This window comes from Garra rufa, chromosome 9 (assembly GCF_049309525.1).
Source record: "Garra rufa chromosome 9, GarRuf1.0, whole genome shotgun sequence".
NCBI classification, from domain to species: domain Eukaryota; kingdom Metazoa; phylum Chordata; class Actinopteri; order Cypriniformes; family Cyprinidae; genus Garra; species Garra rufa.
The window spans coordinates 18,459,041-18,479,067 of NC_133369.1; the positions used below are offsets into that span (position 1 = coordinate 18,459,041).

General features: G+C 36.4%; 1 protein-coding gene across 1 annotated transcript in view; it reads right to left on the minus strand.

Moving 5' to 3' along the window:
* The window catches only part of fhl3a (four and a half LIM domains 3a), a 56,565-nt gene extending 39,932 nt beyond the window's left edge, over nt 1–16,633 (minus strand). The window contains exon 1 of the mRNA XM_073846674.1: nt 16,453–16,633. The gene's annotated coding sequence lies outside the window, so the exon portion shown is untranslated. The remainder of the gene's footprint in view (nt 1–16,452) is intronic.
* Nucleotides 16,634–20,027: the final 3,394 nt, after the last annotated feature.

Here is a 20,027-nt window from a genome sequence, read left to right on the forward strand (position 1 = left end):
GGATGGCAATTTTTCACAAGTTGGTATGATTCTTTAAGGGGTTCATGAAATATCAGCAAAATACTTTGGTTAAAATTTCTCAATAGTCGTGTAAAACAACACCTGTTTTACCTTGTCAAAACAGCTCTGTTCACAACGACTCGTTTCAGTGCATGCCTCTTTAAATGTTAATGAGCTAATCCTCACCCCACCCCTCTCTTCTATTTTCTGCGTATTCGGTGTCACATTACCATCAAAAACAAAACTAATCCACTGCCTCCTCAATGGCTCTGGTATAAGGAGAAAATGAAGACTTGAGTTCACTTTTACATCCAAATACAAAACATCTGCATTGCTTACGAGACATTGGTGTTGCTACAAGAAAATGGAGGACAGAGTACAACTGGCTGAGGGCGGAAATATGCTAACACGGGACAGTCCATCAGCAGTCGTGGGCGGGGCCTGAGCATTATGATGTCATACTGCTCAGAAAATGAAAACAGCTTGATAATTCAGACTGTTTAGGTTTTTTTTGAGGATTAAGAAATTGAGTGAATGGATTTTTATTATTATGGTGTTTTTCAGCCATGAAAGTCTGAAGTCTTTTTTTTTTAACTGCTGGAAATACGACAGAAACTAGACTGACTTCCTGTTGTAAACTGACCTACACTCTTCAAAATAAAGGTTCCAAAAGGGTGTTTTTGCAGTGATGCCATAGAAGAACCATTTTTGGTTTCCTAAAGAACCTTTCAGTGAGCAGTTCCTAAAAGAACCATTTTGAAGAACATTTAAAAAATCTAAAGAACCTTTTTCGATTATAAAGAACCTTTTTTTCCATTTGAAAGGTTCCATGGATGTTTAAGGTTCTTCACAGAACCATTGATGCCAATAAAGAACCTTTATTTTTAAGAGTGTATAGCTTTGCTTTGTGGCAGTTTTCCTTTATGTCAGCTGATCTCAGAGCTAATCTATAAGACATCCGAACTTCTATAAGTTCAAGTGAAACTGTGCTCAAATCATTATATAGGGACCCTTTCATTGCATATCAACCGAAAGTCTCCATTTTCTCAGGGGTGTCTTCCTATATCCCTTCAGCAAGAGATCTGCCCACAGCATCTGACAGCTAGACAAACAAACACAGTTTGTCAGTAACAGACAAAAAAGCAAGACAGACAGGGAGGATGATAATGGCAATGCACACACACACACAAATGAAAATAAACGCAGCAGAAGATCTAGAGACAATGGGGGAGTTGTTCAGGAGGGGCCCGACACTATGAGCAGCTGCATACACACATCTCTTCTCTAACTCTGTTGGTGGTTGCTTTCCACAGCATATAACCACAACCCCACACTGGCCCGCTTCTAATCCAGCAGACAAGATAAGATTATATAATGCGATAAAGTTTGGAAATGAGCTGCGCAAGACTGTCAGGTCTAATTCCCAATGGTGGATAGAAGAAAAACTGTTTACTTCATTGATTTAGTCAATATAGGAATTCAGCAGTTGAATATATTTGTAAAATGACTGCTAAACTCACGATTGCCCCTGGCAATCAGTTTACCGTTATTTGTCAGTACAATTAAAGTCCCCATGAAATCAAAATTGAAGTTTTTTTCAAAATTGAATCGCCGCGGTGTGCACACAGTCTGCTCCTGTCCAGAGATCATATGCGCAAGTTGGCACAGACCACCAAATGTATCAGACTTATTCGAATTCTACACAGAATGGTATATTTTATAGCGATTTGGATGAGATTGTGGCTGTCATACACTGTCAAATGCGACTTCACTGAGCTTAACGGCTCTGGCCTAAGCTGTGATATACAAATGAAACGCTATTGGCTATTTTAAAACGAGGACGGGACTGCTTGATATGTCCCACCCTGTCTTCCTGTTTCGGTTGAAATTACGTCAACACATAGAATAACGCTATGTGTTTTAAAGAACTTCAGTAGACCTTTATGATTTGTAATAGACACAACAAATCACAACACAACAACAAAACAGTATTTACATAGTGGATACACAATATATTGGTTATCGGACAATATGAGAGATTTTTTCCTATTTTTTTTTATTTAGTTGATCTTAAAAAATACTAACACTGTTAAAAATATGACCCTGGACCACAAAACCAGTCATAAGGATAAATTTAAAAAAAAAAAAATTGAGATTTATACATCATCTGAAAGCTGATGTATGGTTTGTTAGGATAGGACAATATTTGGCCGAGATACAACTATTTGAAAATCTGGCATCTAAGTGTTCATTTATCAAATATCAAAGTATTGAGAAAATTGCCTTTAAAATTGTCCAAATGAAGTTCTTAGCAATGCATATTACTAACCAAAAAAATAAGTTGTAATATATTTACGGTAGGAAATTTACTAAATATCTTCATAGAACATGATCTTTACTTATTATCCTAATGATTTCTGGCATAAAAGAAAAATCGATCATTTTGACCCATACAATGTATTTGTTGGCTATTGCTACAAATATACTCATGCTACTTAAGGCTGGTTTTGTGGTCCAGGGTCAAATATAATCTTTAGCAAATTTCTTTTCATATATAACTATGAAATTTTGTGATGCCTAAATTCATTCTAGTTTTTAAAAGATACATTTTTTTTTTTTTTACATTTTTTATATTGGTTATGGGTCATAACATGAAATGAGAGACTTTTAATATCAGTGCATCCCTACCATATTCACTCAGTCTCAGTTTATTTTGCGTGAAATTGTTTTATTTAATTCCCTTTGCTAAACCATGCTTACATAGAGATGACAGCTGCTATCACACATATATTAGACTTATATACAAGCAAAGAATCTGAATTAATCAGACTGTTTCAACTTACTGCAGAAGGAATAAAATGCCCCTAAATATAGACTTGTATGTACATGTGCGCACACTTTTTTTTTCCAGTGGAAGGATCTAAGAAAAACACAATCGGCATTGGCGGCTGGATTGGGCTTAAACATGTCTCCCTTGGTTCTCTTTTATGACTCTCCAAGGACTCATCTAGACCACCTCCCTTTTTCCTTGTCTTCTCTTTTTCTTTTCCTGCCACGTTTTTCTGTAACCTTCAAGATAAATGTCACATGCAGAAAAGCAAACCAAGAAAAAAAAAAACTTTAGCACATGGCTAGACGCATGCCTATAAATTGCCATAAAATGAGGAAGCATATACTTTGCATGCAAAAGGCTGTGGGTGTTGGCGACCTCCAGGGGTCTTTTTTTCCCCTTTTCCATTTGCAGGGGGACTGAGCTCCAGGCACCAGAAAGCAGAGCACTGGCCACGCTGCTGGAATGAGCTCACTTCAAAGGTGACCATAAATCAAACAGTTGTGCCCCCGCCATCCGCTACACCATCCCCCAAAATCCCTTCTGTCATTCTCAAGACAGAGAAGCATTACCTCATAGACTCCGAGCTCAGACTTCTGCAGTCATTGGCTGTGCCTGTACGGGTCGTTGTTTAATTCACCAGTTTCCTGATTGTAAAACTGCTCAATCCAGCTACAACAAAAACTAATGCTAAAATGTCATATCTGTGGCTGTGTCCTCTCATTGGCATCCTAGGTTTGAATCTCAGAGGTACCAAAATGAGGTCAAGTGACAGCAGAAACCCAAGTCGCAGAGTTCCGAGGTGGGTGAGGTAATTGTGGGTAACCTCCTGTCGATCTCTTCTGCAGTTCCCATGGCGCCTGTGGTTGGTTGGCAGATCAGTGGTAGGTTAACTTGGCGTATGTTAAAACCTTACTACAAAGTTCATCTCCAGTCCTGATCAGATATAACTGAAGCTAATTAGAATCTTCAGGAGGACTTCAAACCGAGGTGTATACATCCTAGGTGTATATGATTTTTTTCTTTCAGACAAATAGGGTTTATATTCAAATATGTCCTAGCTCTTTCAAGCTTTATAATGGCAGTGAATGGGTGTTGAGATTTTGAAATCCATTAAAGTGCATCCATCTATTATAAAAAGCACTCCACACAGCTCAGGGGGGTTAATAAAGGTCTTCTGAAGTGAATCGATGTGTTTGTGTAAGGAAATTATCCATATGTGAAACTTAAGCATAAGCTCTTGTGTGAAGTGACGAACGCGTAAACGCAAAGCTCAAAAACAAAACACCAGTCATGAATAAGAAGTACTAAACAAGGATTTGTAAAGAAAAATTTTCGATAATAAGCCAAGAGAAGACTGGTTTTCCTTTGCTATAAACAAAACTTGGTTTTTGCAAGACTAGCATATTCTTACCAGTGCTTACATGACGCCTCCGTCCTACGTCATCCACTGGAACGCCACTCTCGTGAACCCACGTACGACAGTTAGTGAAAGCTAGAGTTTACGGTTTTTAAAGTTTCAAATATGGACGTTTTTCTTACACAAACGCATCGATTAATCTCAGAAGGCATTTATTAACCCCCTGGAGCTGTGTGGAGCTCTTATTATGATGGATGGATGCACTTTATTGGACTTCAAATTCTCAACACCCATTCACTGCCATTATAAAGCTTGGAAGTATAATATAACTCTGACTGTAATCATCTGAAAGAAAAAGTCATATACACCTAGGATAGCTTAAGGGTGAGTAAATCTTGAGGTAATTTTTATTTTGGGGTAAACTATCTCTTTAACCTTGGATTGTTGTGCTAGTTGTACCATCAGTGGTTTTAAGGGATTCACAATTAGCATAGCATACATTCACTTAGCTGGAACGATATACTACGATGTGGAATCAATTTCTGCTGAGTTGTCATGTCATAGATATAAAGTCTATTTCAAGGCACTCGGTAAGTACTGTAATACTCTACATTGATTACTTACTTGATTTTTTTAAGTCTGATGGGGCAAGTTGAAAAAAAAAATTCTTTGACTTTACAGAGGATAAGAAGGGCAATTCATCATGGTCTTATCTCGCTGTGTCACGTGGGACTCTCTTTATCATGCAGCCATGCAAAAACACCATTTGTCTTCAGTGCCTTGTTCATTGCAAGCGATAAAATGTACATTCTTGAGTGGAAACAAAAAAAAACCTTAGCATAGGTAGTTTGGCGAATGCAGATAAGACTGAATAATTATGCAGATATCAAATCAGAAGGCCTCATCTAAGTGTCTATCAAACTCGGGTACCTTCCTCGGGTATCCACAGCTTTCTTCCATGATGATTCCAACCTCATTAAACCCCACAACCCTTTATAACCTCCATCTGTTCCACTTACTAAAACAAATCTGGTTGATTTACTTGACAAACTGAGTTCCACGGTGCAGTTGTGCATTTTTTAGGCCAAGTGGAGCAGCTCACCACAGATAAATGAATATGCAGACAGCCAAACAGACCCAAAGCCAGACGTAAAGACATCAGTCTTAGGTGGCGAGTGGCGCCAGGTTCTGCACATGGCTTTCTGAAAATCTCATCATAGATCATCCAAAAATATAGATTTTGTCAAGACAGCTGCATATTAATAGGAAAGACTGCAGTTTTTTGAGCTGAGCTTGCAGCCTAGTTCAAAGTCAAGGCATCTTGCTCTACGTAATATTCCTGTATGTAGAGCATAATGTACTTTACTAAATATTTCTGTTTTCATAATCATAAACACTATACGATTACAAAATTAAAACTTTTACACTTAACATTTATCAGGATATTTTCATAGCGAGCTTTTAGTATCAGCGCTCCTGCATTTGAGTGTAGGCAATCTGGCTCTTGTTTTTGTAATTATGCATTTCATCCATTTTCCTGAACTGGTTCGATATCCCTCTGTCTCTTGTATATAAAAGAATGGCAATTTCATGCCATTGGGAGAAACACAATGTTATTGTTTCCAATGAAGAACCCCTCATTCCAATTCAGTCAATTTAAATCCTCTCTAACTCCTCCTAAGACCTACTATTTTGGACTGCTTTGACTACTTTTCTAAAGAGGCACTGTTTACTAGGCAAGATTATACGGTTTACTGTTTGGCTTCTGTGTTTTGGCAAAATGCAAATAGTCTCTTTAGACAAAAGATGCAAGACTTTTTAAATATTAAAATATGTGCCCATATTCACATAAAGATGTTCCAAAGATAGAGGAAAATAACCATCTCTAATGCAATCAGTAATGCAACAAAACTAAATTGTTCCCATTATAATCAACCCAGCTGTCAACACTACAGTGTAGACAGCGTTGTTGATTTTAACGGCAGCGATCAAGTTTTGACACTATTCGCCCTCGGACATACTCCGTATCCAAATATGACAATGGTTGAGATATGTGTGTTTAAAATGTAATTATGGTTTGGTAGACTTCATGTGCAACAGCAAACAAGTCATTGAAGCACTCAAAGGGACTGTGTCTTTGTATTCGCAAGGTTTTGCTCAAGGGAGCCTTGTCAACAAGTGTTAGACAACAAGTGTCTTTGCTTTCTCATCCCTCTGGTCTTATCCAGGCCCTCTGCACTAAATCATCTTCATCTTTCTATCCACTATAGCCGCCATCCTTTTATAGACACAACAAGGACACTTTCTCCCATTTATGGGCTTCTGTGAAGTGCCGAGCCATGGTCAGTGAAAGTCTCGTGAAGGTGTTCACTCACAGAAGGCGACAGCTACCTCCGCTTTCCCTGCTCCATGGAAAATTGCCAAAGACTCTCTTGAAAACCTCTGTGTCAGGTAAGATCAGCCGCGTTTCCATTACCCTTTGAATTGCGCAAACTGAAATTACATTTCAAAATACGCCCAGTAGAAACATAAATTTTGCCAAAAATTTTCATCTATCACAAAAAAGTTTTTACGCTCACATGAGGTGGTTTTTCAGGCAATTCGATAAAAGAAATATTTCAAAAAACTGTTTTTTTTGCAAAGTCACATGATCATTCATTAAAGAGATTGACACTAAATACTTCTTGTGCGCTTTTTATCCTTCAGAAATCATTTTAATATGCTGATTTACTCCTTAAAAGGAAAATTCTTAATTATAGTCAATGTTGAAAATAGTTCATGCTTAATATTTTGTGGAAATACTACCATTCCAAAGTTTGGGGTAAGAAAGCCTTAAAAAACTGAATCCTTCTATTCAACAGGGACGCATTAAATTTTATGTTACAAAATATTTCTATTTCAAAACAATGTAGCACCAATAATAACTGAGCACTAAAACAGCATATTACAATAATTTCTGAAGGATCATGTGACACTAAAGACCAGATTAATGGCTGCTTAAATGCTTTTGCATCACAGAAATAAATTGTAATGATTAAAAATTATAATAAAAATTCACATTAAAACAAATAAACGGAGCCTTTTTTTAAAACATGACATAAACTTTGAAAAACTGTAATTATTCCATATATATGACAGAAATTCTAATATATGTCAAATGGAACATATATTTCAAACAGAACTATAAAATAATAATTATATATGACATAAGCAGCTAGTCTATTGGCATTTTTATTGCAAGGCGCAGATTTTTTTTGTCCTGCCTGTTTACATTCTTACGACAAACTGAATGTGAACACTCATGCGCATACTTAGTGCATTTGACTGTTTACACATGCATCTGCATTGCACTACCAGATTTCTTCATGATGCAAGTATTTCGCAGCTGTTTACTTAAGAGGGAAACACTCTCACACAGCTGTGCACCACATAAACATCAGCATAAATCGGAAGGGTAGGAGACTAAAAAATTCAGAAGCGATCCCAGTGAGCGTTGGTTTTTTACGCATTCCACTGCAGTGTGCTCTGTAGGTCAGCAAGGGTGAGCCGGTTCATCGTGCTCCATAAAAGATTATGACAGCTCGTATGATGTCGAAGTCAAGGTTTGTTTAGAAGTCCAAAAGCAACCGAAATGAGTCATTCATCACTACATACAAACACAAAACAGATGCACAAACACGGAATGGAAACACTTGAGTCAGATTTCCTCTCATCTGAAATGATGTCACAGCCATTTGCTCTCATCTCTTACAGATGTGGAGGCTAATTAAGCACTGGGAAGTGATCAGCACTTGCAATCCAGACTTGGCACCCTATAATGTGCTTAAAAATGTCTGCCTACACATGTGGATCTGTGCATGTGTGCATGTGGAGAGATTCAGAGCTTTATTAAGATAAGCCTTGTGCAAAAACAGGAACTGTGTGGTGGTGAAATGCATGTGTAAGATGTAATGATTGTGATTAATCCTTTTAAATGGCTTGTTGGAGAATTAATGGCTCCTCTCGATGATTCTAGCTTAACAGCTGGGCTGCTGTCTCTGATTCACAACCAGTGGTTTCAAATCTAAATATTAGTTTTAATTTTTTCCTACACTGTACATCTAGTTTACTATTCGCTTAATGCTTCTGTGCTTTTACCACTGAAGAGTCAGCAGAGCTTTTACTGGATCAAATTGACCCTACTTGACAAATTACAGCTCAGAAGTCACATTTTTCTGTTTGTAACTGAGCATGTGTGAAAGACATGATGACAGTAAAAGTACTTTACATTACTATGTAGAGACGCTTCCAATGAATGATTAATTGGCCAGTTATTTCCTTTGTTTAATGGAGCACACACTGTAAAAAAAAAAAATTTGCATTCGGACGGGACACTGCGTCTCCATAGTGTCCGCTAGAGGACGCAGCGCCCCTTTCCTCATGGGGAACCATGGTTATATGTGTAACCTGAAACGTTCCCCTTCTTGGGAACTTGCGCTGTGTCCTCTAACGGACACTATGGGGACACCACGTCTTGTTCCCTCTCGGGAAACCATGAGTATATGTGTAACCCGAGATGTTCCTGCGTGTACGTTTTAAAAGAAAAAACTTTCAAATTTTCTCTTTCAAAATTCCAAGTGTAATTTAATGTTACTCTTAAATTCTTTGTAACTATTTGGAAAATTTACTAGCAATTTTTTGAGTGAAAGTTGTTTATTTTCAGTGTAGTATGAAATTATATTATTTACAGTTGAAGTCAAAAGTTTACATACACCTTGCAGAATCTGCAAAATGTTAATTAATTTACCAAAATAAGAGGGATCATACAAAATACATGTTATTTTTTATTTAGTACTGATTTGAATAAGATATTTCACATAAAAGATGTTTACATATAATCCACAAGAGAATATAATAGTTGAATTTATAAATATAACCCTGTTTAAAGGTTTACATACATTTAATTCTTAATACTGTGTTTTTACCTGTGTTGTTTATTATTATTATTATTGTTATTATTATTAGTAATAGAAAAATCATGCATTAAGAGCCAGGGGTGAAAACTTTTTGAATTTGAAGATCAGAGTAAATGTAACTTATTTTGTCTTTTTATGTGGACTGTTACAGTTGAAGTCAAAAGTTTACATACACCTTGCAAAATCTGCAAAATGTTAATTGTTTTACCAAAATAAGAGGGTTTTTCAGCATTTTCTGTGTAACTGAACCCTTTCTAAGAATGACTGTATGATTTTGAGATCCATCTTTTCACACTGAGGACAACTGAGGGACATTTGCAACTATTATAAAAGGTTCAAATGCTCACTGATGCTTCAGAAGGAAAGAATGATGCATTAAAAGCCAGAGGGTAAAAAGTTTTTGAATTTGAAGATCAGGGTAAAATTAACTTATTTTGTCTTCTGGGGAACATGTAAGTATCTTCTGTAGCTTCTGAAGGGCTGTACTAAATGAAAAAAAAAAAAGATATTTAGGCAAAATAAGAAAAATGTACAAATCCTCATTCCATTCAAAAGTTTACACCCCCGGCTCTTAATGCATTGTTTTTTCCTTCTGAAACATCAGTGAGCATTTGAACCTTTTGTAATAGTTACATATGAGTCCCTCAGTTGATCTAGATCTCAAAACCATACAGTCATTGTTGGAAAGGGTTCAAACACAGAAAAAAGCTTGTATTTAGGTCAGTACTAAATAAAAAAATAACATGAATTTTGTATGTTCCCTCTTATTTTGGTCAAATAATTAACATTTTGCAGATTCTGCAAGGTGTATGCAAACCTTTGACTTTAACTGTAACTGTCCATATAAAAACAGCACTAGTTAAAATAGATATAAGAAAACTGATATTTATAATCTTTAAACCCTAAATTTGACATCCAAGAACAACTATTAGGTTGCTACTAAGTTTAATGGCAACAGCAGCATTAAATAATTTACTGTATTAACAAAACGGGTTACTTGCATTAAAATTGAAATGTTTTTAAATCTCTTTAATGTAAATGCTTGTGTTGTACACTGTTAATTTTAGTCTTCATACTTCAAAAGTTCATGATTGAATAATTCAATGTATCTTTGTATTTATTTGTGAAAAATACTACATTCAGCTTTTTTCTTACTGCAGTTCGCTGTGACCTCTCAATGTTTTTTTTTCTCCTAGAAATGCTTTTTGAATACTTAAAACTGATGTCACTGATAGGTTCTCCGTGCAGAGTGCAAAGACCTGACTAATTCCATCAAGACGGCGAGAGGGTGGCACAACAGATGGAACATTAAAAACAGTTTGATTTATCAGCAAGAATAAATCAAGTCAAGATAATCAGTCTGCGGGACAGATGTTTGAACCGTAAGTTTCCAGTATGTGGTGAGTCACTGTCAGATGGAGAAAAACTCGCAGCCATGAAGATGAACAGAGCAGTTTGTATCAACATCGCTGATTATTTATAATGTGCCTTAGTGCTCAGGTAAGATATGCTCTTTCATTAGTATGTTGCTTTGGAAACATATCAAAGTCTAGAAAAAAAGAAAACTATAATTTGTTTAGATACCACATGTTTATTTAGATATTTTTCATTTTCTATGATTATTTAGCATATATATATATATATATATATATATATATATATATATATTAATAAACAAATTAATGAACGCATTGTGATTTCTATAGCAGTGCACCATGACTTTGATTTTCCAACATCCTGAACTACAGACTTTATTTGCACTGGGTCCAGATTTTACAGGAAACTCCCTGCAGTTATACACATATTTCACTCTGATTCTGATAGTATGTTAGAGTAAGTTTGACAGTCATAGCTTTGAGTATGCCAACCAAACACATTTTATGTGACTGTTGCAAGTACGGACCAGTGTTTATGTTCCAATGTGGGTATTCATTGTCAGGTTGAATGCATCTCTCTGACAGATTTGGGAAAATTTCCTGTTGGGAGTTGGTGATACGTGTGCGAGACGAGGGGTGAAAGAACCCAACCCTGTGACAGCACAGTTAACAGCGTCTCTTACAGCCCGCACCTCTAAGGTGACTGGATTCTGGGATCTGTACAGAGATGAGGTGTCTCAAAGGTGATTCAGGGACTGTGACCCGGTGACTAATAAGTGTGGATGGATCGATTGCAAAGTAACATCTGTTGCTTGTGATACAGCTGTTATGACAGACATATTAAGGATGAAGCATTAGAAAACTGCGATTGCTTAATCCGTATAACTCACAGATGTTTACTGAAGCAATTCATGCATACAGACACATGCACTAAACACACTTGCAAGGTCTGATTCAGCAAGTTTTGACCAGAAATGATGGGAATTGTAAGGACTTTAATGATTCCCATTCTGGTTCCACTAGTGATTATATTTGTCTTCCAAACCTTATTACAAAATGCAGCAAGTAAATTGTATATGTTTAATTTTCTGAAAAGTACTGACTCATAAGGTGTTTGATTCAGAAATAGGACTACACTAGTTGCACATGTAAGGTTTTGATTCACTAAACGAAACGGCTCATAAGAGTCATTTACACGAGAATCAAACTACACTACTTGCCCATGTATGGTTTTAATTGACTTGAGAGTCATTTGTTTGGGATTCGGACTACAGTTGTAGTCTATGGGTTTAATTCACTAAAAGTGACTCATAAGAGTCATTTGTTTAGGAATCAAACTACATTACTTGCACTGTCTATGGTTTTGATTCACTAAAACAAAGCGACTCATAAGAGTCATTCATTTAGGAATCAAACTACATTAGTTGCACTATTAGTTTACTGGGTTGCAACGATAAATCCATGCATCACAAATCAAGAAATTATTCTGCATCAATTCTGGGATTTTCCAAATACATTGCGATTCTCTCCCAAATTGATCTATAGAATAATTTATATAGGAATCAAACTCCATTAGTTGCACTGTCTATGGTTTTGATTCACTAAAACAAAAAGGTTAATAAGAGTCATTTGTTCGGAAATCAGACTATACTAGTAGCACTCTTTATTAGGGTTGCAACAATAAATCAATGCATTGTGAATTGAGAAATGATTCTGCATTGATTCTGAGATTTTCCAAATGCATCGCGATTCTCTCCTGAAACGATCTATGGTTTTAATTCACTAAAACAAAGTGATTCAGAAGAGTAATTTGTGCAGGAATCAAACTCCATTAGTTTCACTGTCTATGGTTTTGATTCACTAAAACAAAGAGGTTAATGGGAGTAATTTGTTTGGAAATCAGACTACACTAGCAGCACTGTCTATTAGGGTTGCAACAATAAATCTATCCATTGCCAATCAAGAAATGATTCTGTATTGATTCAGAGATTTTCTGAATACATCGCGATTCTCGCTTGATTCGATTCTGAGCTGTTTTCAACAGCAGATGGCATTGCATTCTTTAGAAACAGCTATTCTGGGTTTTGTTAATGGTTCGGGGCAGTCATGACTTAATAGTTATTGAGTCAGACTTGTAACCCGAAGGTTGCGGGTTCAAGTCTCAGGCACTTGGATGGGTTAAATGCAGAGCACAAATTCCAGATATAAGTCACCATGGCCACACATCACATCCTTTCATTTCCTTCTTAAACAAAAGTTTTTTACAAATTAGAAAAAGACAAATAGTGTAGTCCACCAGAAGGGCTTTAACCAGCTGAATCTTGACCCCTTGGTCACAGTGACACACAGCAGCATATCAGAGCAAACGATAAGTATTGCGGAGAAATGACCGGAAGAAAGACAGACAAATGGGTTTAACAACAAGTGACTCGGAGCAAGACACTAACCGTCTTTGAAGGACAATAAGGCCTGCGAGAGGAAGAGAGGGGAAAGGTAAACAAACAGTACAAGCGAGCAGATAGCACACCGAGCAGAGGGTCGCGTCTCTAGGGGGCCCAGGCTGCGAGGATCTGATTTCATCCATTCTTTCTCCTCGGCCTGGGAGGAAGCCACCATCTCACTGGATCACAGATGCACCTGGAGTCCCCCGCAGGAAACCCCCAGTAACTTCCCTTTATTCAAAGTTAACCCTCCAAACAACTAGTTGTATGTCCCACATGAGCAATCTTGAAAGAAATGTGGTAGTAGAACACAAAAAGTCTGAATCCTGAGATAATAATAGAGATTTTCACACAGCGAGCTTCTGATATGTATGGGACGGTCCCAGATTCGACACACTAACTCATGATGATGATGTAAAGAAGACAGTAAACACAGTGTACTGGCATGCGTTAGTCATTCAAGACATTTGAATTCGCATTGCTTCATCTGGCACTCTTTTTAGAGATGAATTAAAGGGTTCGTTGTCTCTGGCTTTGCGTTATCTTACACATTTGGTTACAGAGCTGCTTTATTGATGGACAGATGTTCAGTCCAATTGATTTGCATATAGACGGTCTGATAAATGTTTATGGCTTGGATACACTTATATGCTCTTTTTGTGTGACTTGTAAATGGAAAACTACATTCAGTTTGTTGTGCCCAAACAAGTGGTAGTCTTTGAGTAGAATACCACACTACTATAGTATATATAGCGAGAACAGTGTGCCGTTTTTTGTATGCATAGAATACAACTGCCAAGTGAGAAATATTCAACAGAGCTCACTTTATGGAAAACTGCATCATGAAATGCATTGCTCTCTGTCCTATCACTGATGAACAACAGTCGCTGTATAAGATAAAGCTTTCCGAAAACAAAACACAGTGCTTTCAGAGAATGTGGCCATGATCACACTGCAGTCACATCGCCCTGACCCAATAGGGAAAAAAGAACTGCATTTTCAACCTCAGTTTTTGCAAGTCTGAATATTCCAGACACCAAAAAAAAAAGTAGTCCGAAGATGACAACATCACACTTCATGGACTTTTTTTGGACTTTATGGACCTTACATACTACCAAAGAGTGCAGGGATTTTGAACCACAAGAAAAAAGACTCTTTATAAGAATAACAAACCAAATTTTTGGCACAGCAGGACTTTTCAGAAACCACGGTTCTTATAAGAGGAAGCCCTGTTGTGGTTAGTGCAAAATGAAATACGGCCCAATTTAAGAACTTGGATTTCTTTGATGGACAACATGATGAGTTATTCACAAGCCACTTCTGATGAAGCACTTTTTACGATATGTATAGAATATGGTGGAGTCAGGAAAGTTGGAATAAAAAACATTCTATATATTTTTTATTGTATGGCTGGTGATTTAAATTAAAATTAATAGTTAAAATATGTGACCCTGGACCACAAAAGTCATAAGAGTCAACTTTTTAAAATTCATAAATACATCATCTGAAATCTGAATAAATAAGCTTTCTATTGATGTATTGTTTGTTATATGACAATATTTGGCCAAGATACAACTATTTGAAATCTGGAATCTGAGGGTGCAAAAAAAAAATCACAATATTGAGAAAATCACCTTTAAAGTTGTCCAAATAAAATTCTTAGCAATGCATAATGCTAATCAAATATTAAGTTTTATTTATAAGATATATTTATGGTAGGAAATTTACCTAATGATTTTTGGCATAAAAAAAACAAACAAAAAAAACATTTTGACCACACAATGTTACTAAAATATACCTTGTGGTTCAAGGTCATATATATAAATTATATAGTTTTGCATAATGGACTGAGTTTTATATTACATGTGGAAATAAGTTGATATGGTGCAGGCAGTGATCCTGTAAGACACACTAAGGCCTCATAAAGTTTGTGGCATGTATATGAGACGGATGGAACTTAAGTTTCAAAGGGATGGTTTTGTTTCTCCAGAAGCACCTCTAAACTCCCCCTCTTGGAATAATGAATGGGAATGCAATGGCAGAGGGCTGGCGGCAGACAGCATGAGAATCTGGCTCTGAGGTAAGCACTTTCAAAGCTTCTTAATGCACCAAAAGACACAGTGATGTACCTCAAAGATCTCTCTGCTTTTTGTTCTCATGCACACACAAATATACGCATGCCAGCACATGCCATACTACGTTTAAAACGCACAGTACAACTCTTTAAAACAATATGACTCAATGAGTCATTCAATTGACTGGCTGCCTGTACGCGACGTCTACAGGATGCCAGAGAACAGAGGTCAGTCTCAGCAGCTGGGCTTGAAAATAGAAAAGAAAGAGGAAATGAGTAGAGGACGCAGTTCTGTTCTTCCTGTCAACGTTTCTGACCTACTCACTGCAGTCTGTCTAGTCAAGACTTTCCTAAGTATTGCTTAAATGAAAAATCACTGCCAAAGGTGTTTAGTCATCATCCGCCAATCGGATATATCAAGAAGACACACCCAATGAAAGATAAACTATTTCCACTCACCTGTTTCCAATCACTCAAGGTGTGTCTTTATAATCACATCACTCACTAATATGTGCAACCCATTTCTTGTTTTATGTTTAACTTGAGGTAACTTTCTATAAAAAAAATGTTATCATTCTCGATGGGCTTCCATATTATTACCTCACCAAACAGGGCTGTAAAAATGTGCTGTCTAAAGTAATATGCAACGGAAACCTTATGAGCAGTTACTCAAACCGTTCACTACGCCTTGGAATGCAACGTGTTCTGGGATGAGGTGTGTTCAAAGATGAGCAATCAAGTTCTAACCTGGATCTGCTTTCGACTAAACTCAGAAATATGTCAGGCCCTCCACGATATGTATGCCTCGTTTAGGTTTTCTAACGGTTATCTGCAAGTGTGCATTTAATGCCAATGTAGACTTGAGGTCTGGCTGTCAGAAAACTTGTCATGTCATGACACGTGTGTCAGATTCCTCTGAAAATAACAAGTGTGCAACATCACGAAATTCTGAGTTTAGGTAGAGTTGAAGAAGACCTTGAAAGGGCTTACCTTGCATATAATAAATTAGCTTTTCTCTCACTCAGGAATGAATGGCCTAGAATTACATTTTACACGTCCACCACGAGTAAGCTTTCAACATGCACTTTTTTTAAATGCACCTAAATCATTTTAGAATAATATAGTTAAAACATATTTTATTAGCTTTTACCTTTTATCATATCTGTGGAAGCTAAGATTTAAGAGTTAGTCGAAAATAATATTTTGCAAGTGCTGAGGTAAAACATTTAACTTTATAATACTTCTTTAAGACATACTACCATAACCTGGATGAATGAAAACTTTCACAGGCAAACAAATCATCGATTTTTAACTCTCTGGTTATGAATGAAAAAAGGTGTTGATAATCATTAGCTCTGTCACGTGAGTTTCTAAATTTATTTGAAATGTTAAAAAGAAAAAAAGAATTGCGCTTACCCTGTCAAAACGCTTTCAGTACTCTGTTTGTCCGTGTCGGGGTCAGTTTAGTTGGCCTGTTGTTCAATAGCTCTGTAGTCCTGTTGCTCCTCACTGGAGTGCAGAAGCGTTCAGCTCTCCCTCAAAGCACCAAATGAGAGAATGCTCTCGCTCAACTCTTCCATGCGCTACTATAGAGGAAGTTGAGTGAGTCACAAGCTCCCGCCCCAATGGATGAAAACGGTCTTCCTTCTTTTCTTAAGAAAGTTTCATTGAATGATCTTCAGATTAAGACAGTTTGTATTGTTATCTGTTTGACTTGACGTTTGCAGTTTGCAGTTAGCTTAGAGCGCAGGAAATGTCTGTAGGCTAGTAAATGAAAGTAGCACAAATACTTACCTGTTACTTGACACCCACATCTGAGGGGGATGAATCTTCCTGACAATGAACAACTTTTTTTCCACTCCGTAACCGCATTGCTCATGTGGGATGGAGCATATAAACTAGGTTAATTCAACAGAGATTAAAGTATTTGTTTTGTCTGAACCAGTCTAACCATTAAAGAAACGTTTTAACCCCAACAGTGGAAATGTCTTTTTCAGTAGAGCACATTTCCTAGCTTCCTTGCAGATTCTGGGAGGTTTTCATAGCGTTTGATCTTTAACGTTTAATTTTACGTCTTTTATGTTATTCTATTTATTTATTTATTTTTAGTATGGTCAAATTGAAACTGCCTTTAAACTTTTATCGGTGGCCTAACACTTTATAAAAAGGTGTCATTTTTTAACATTAGTTAATGTATTAACTAACATGACCAAACAATGAACAATACATTTATTACACTATTTAATAATCTTTGTGAATGTTAGTTAATAAAAATACAGTCGTTTTTTGTTTGTTCATGTTACTTCACAGTGCATGTTAACAAACGTGTGAATTTAATAATGCATTAGTACATGATTAATAATGCTGTAGAAACTATTGTTCCTTCTTAGTTCATGTTAGCTAATGTAGTTAACTAATGTTAACTAATGAACATTATTGTAAAGTGTTACTCTGTCTTAAATATGTCATAATTATTTGCTACTAACACTACAAATGCCATTTATGTATATGTTTGTTTCTTAATATATGATAATTCTAACAAATTGCTATGGTATGATGTGATGAATGTGAAAATATGAACAAATATGACATCCTTTATGATTTAATCTTTATTACTATCTGCAAAAATGAACCTTTTATTCTAACAATATTTAAAATACCAGTTGAAATGTTATTGAACACATTACTGTGTTTAATATTAAAATCATTTTTGAGTAAAAGAGTTGTGATGAAAATGACAATGTAGTGGAAATGGTGTGATTAATGATTTAAAATGGTTTTGTCTCACTCAGAAATGGATGAACAAATTATTGCCACAGGATATTCACAAGAGTTTGCTGTGGAAACACTTCAGGCACTTACATGTGTTGTTGTGTAACAATGGGGTAAGTGTTGCACTGATATTAGTTTTCACCGTGTGGTTATGTCTGTAATGTAATACTTGAATGAAGATACAATATGAAGAGCCTCTTGCAAGATTAAAGCAGTGACTTTGTCCTTGTAGTAATTCAGGCAACCGCAGAAAACACTGAGCAATTGTTGTAAATGAAATGATTTGTGTTCAGCCATAACATTAAAGATTATAACTGAAACTAAACTAGTAACTGTATCTTAAGTTTACTTATATGATTTGCTAACAATAGACTCATAGATTGACTCAGAACAGGTGTTTGGTGCCCTCTTGTATGACCTTACCAAAGAGTTCATAATTCAAATTCATTAAATTACTAGAAAGGGACCTCATGTTCTCTTAAACATGTAATGATGTACTCGATGTCTGATTCTCAGCATCAGGACTGTAATGCCTTTGAGGTTTTATTGCCGCTCTTTAACAGTTTAAAAGACTCTGGTTTATCAAATTACACCAAATTTAATCGAGTGTAAATTGTGAAATACCTCCACTGTTTACGACAATCATTCCACTTATCCCTGAAAAAAACAAACTGTGTCCTTGTCTGTCATGTCTTTTGAGGTTTCTCATGTCTTTAGGACATTAAAACCCTTTTTACTGACGTTTTGTACTGCCAGCTCAAACTGGGTAATGTAAATAGCGGGGTGACTGTTAATTGTCCCATATCCACTCTTTACAGGATTTTGTGGTCGAATTTTGAGAGTGAGAACCAAACATTCAAGAGAGGCCTCTTCCTGGAAGGATCGAGGGTTCAGACGGCGTTGTTAACATCCTTGGTAAAACCTGAAATTATAAGTTTTAAATCTGTTAAATGGTTTCCTCTGTTTAAAAAAAAAATACTCCTCAAAAACCTTTCCCGCTGACACAGGAGTTAAAACGTAAATAAGATTTGCCACAATCCAGACTATCCGCAATTTACAATTTGTACAGATGGAATCAAGCACACTATATCTATTACTTGAATATGACCACTCAAAAATAAGACGAAAACCGTTTTATGAACTACAACACAGTGTGATTCATACAGGAGCTCCTTTTGATTCGTATTAATCTGTGTATAGAAACCTTGCATTGGTTAAGAAAGGCATTCCAAGGTCTTGAGCTCAGCTACTGGCCAGTAACATTATGTCATTTGTGTGATTTTTAAAGGCCTATATTAAAAACCAAACAGTAATATATCTGTCAAGCAAGGGCATTCCAGAAACTCCAAGCTATCATAAACCTATAACCCCTCGTTTTGCCCATTTGACATTCTGCCCTCTCTTAAACACAGGTTCGGATACTTGGTTGTTCCCTAAAGATTTTTTTTGTTAAGAAACATATATAATCCAATTAAATTTCAGTCAGGGAAATGCTTTAAATCTCATGTTTTTGTTTTACATGCTTCACTGTGGTTCATTTTCTGTAGGAAAAGACCATCAGGTCACTTGGTTTTATATGTCTTGCTTAAAAAAAGTTAAAAGCCCACAAACCCTGGGTCAATCAAGGCTATGACATCACATGGAAAAAGTGACGCCATGATGGGTTTCCTTCTCAGCAAAGAATTAGCATGTTTGCGAATCTCACAATTTTTTTCAAACATTAAACAGGGAAAATAGGATTAACATGTCATATGAGGTAATACATAGAATGTGTTTGTCCTTCTTCAGTTAAAGTACTAATGGAAAAACTTTCCATTTGAGGTTATTTCGTAAGATCCTCTGTACCTGTACATGTTACAAAACACAGTGGGAAAAGGCTCACAGCACTAGAACATGATGTTCTGTATTTCTGAGTAATGCAGTGTTTTTTGCCAGAGGAAAAGCTGGTTGTTATTTCAAATCTGCCCTTGCTTATGTCCCATGCCCCGCATGTTTGACACACCAAATGGCTATTTCTGCCTCCATTTCATTCTCAGAAAACAAGCTAACTGATGTATAAACTGGACCTTATAAGAGGCCTGGTGTCGTCTTCAGACTTTTGCTTTGACATTTGTCACTCCAATAGCTAAAAGCTGTCTTTTTGGTTAAAATTCACATTAGATGCTTGGAATGGAGTAGGACACCCTTTAAAGACCCTGTTTGAGAAACACCAAGTATTA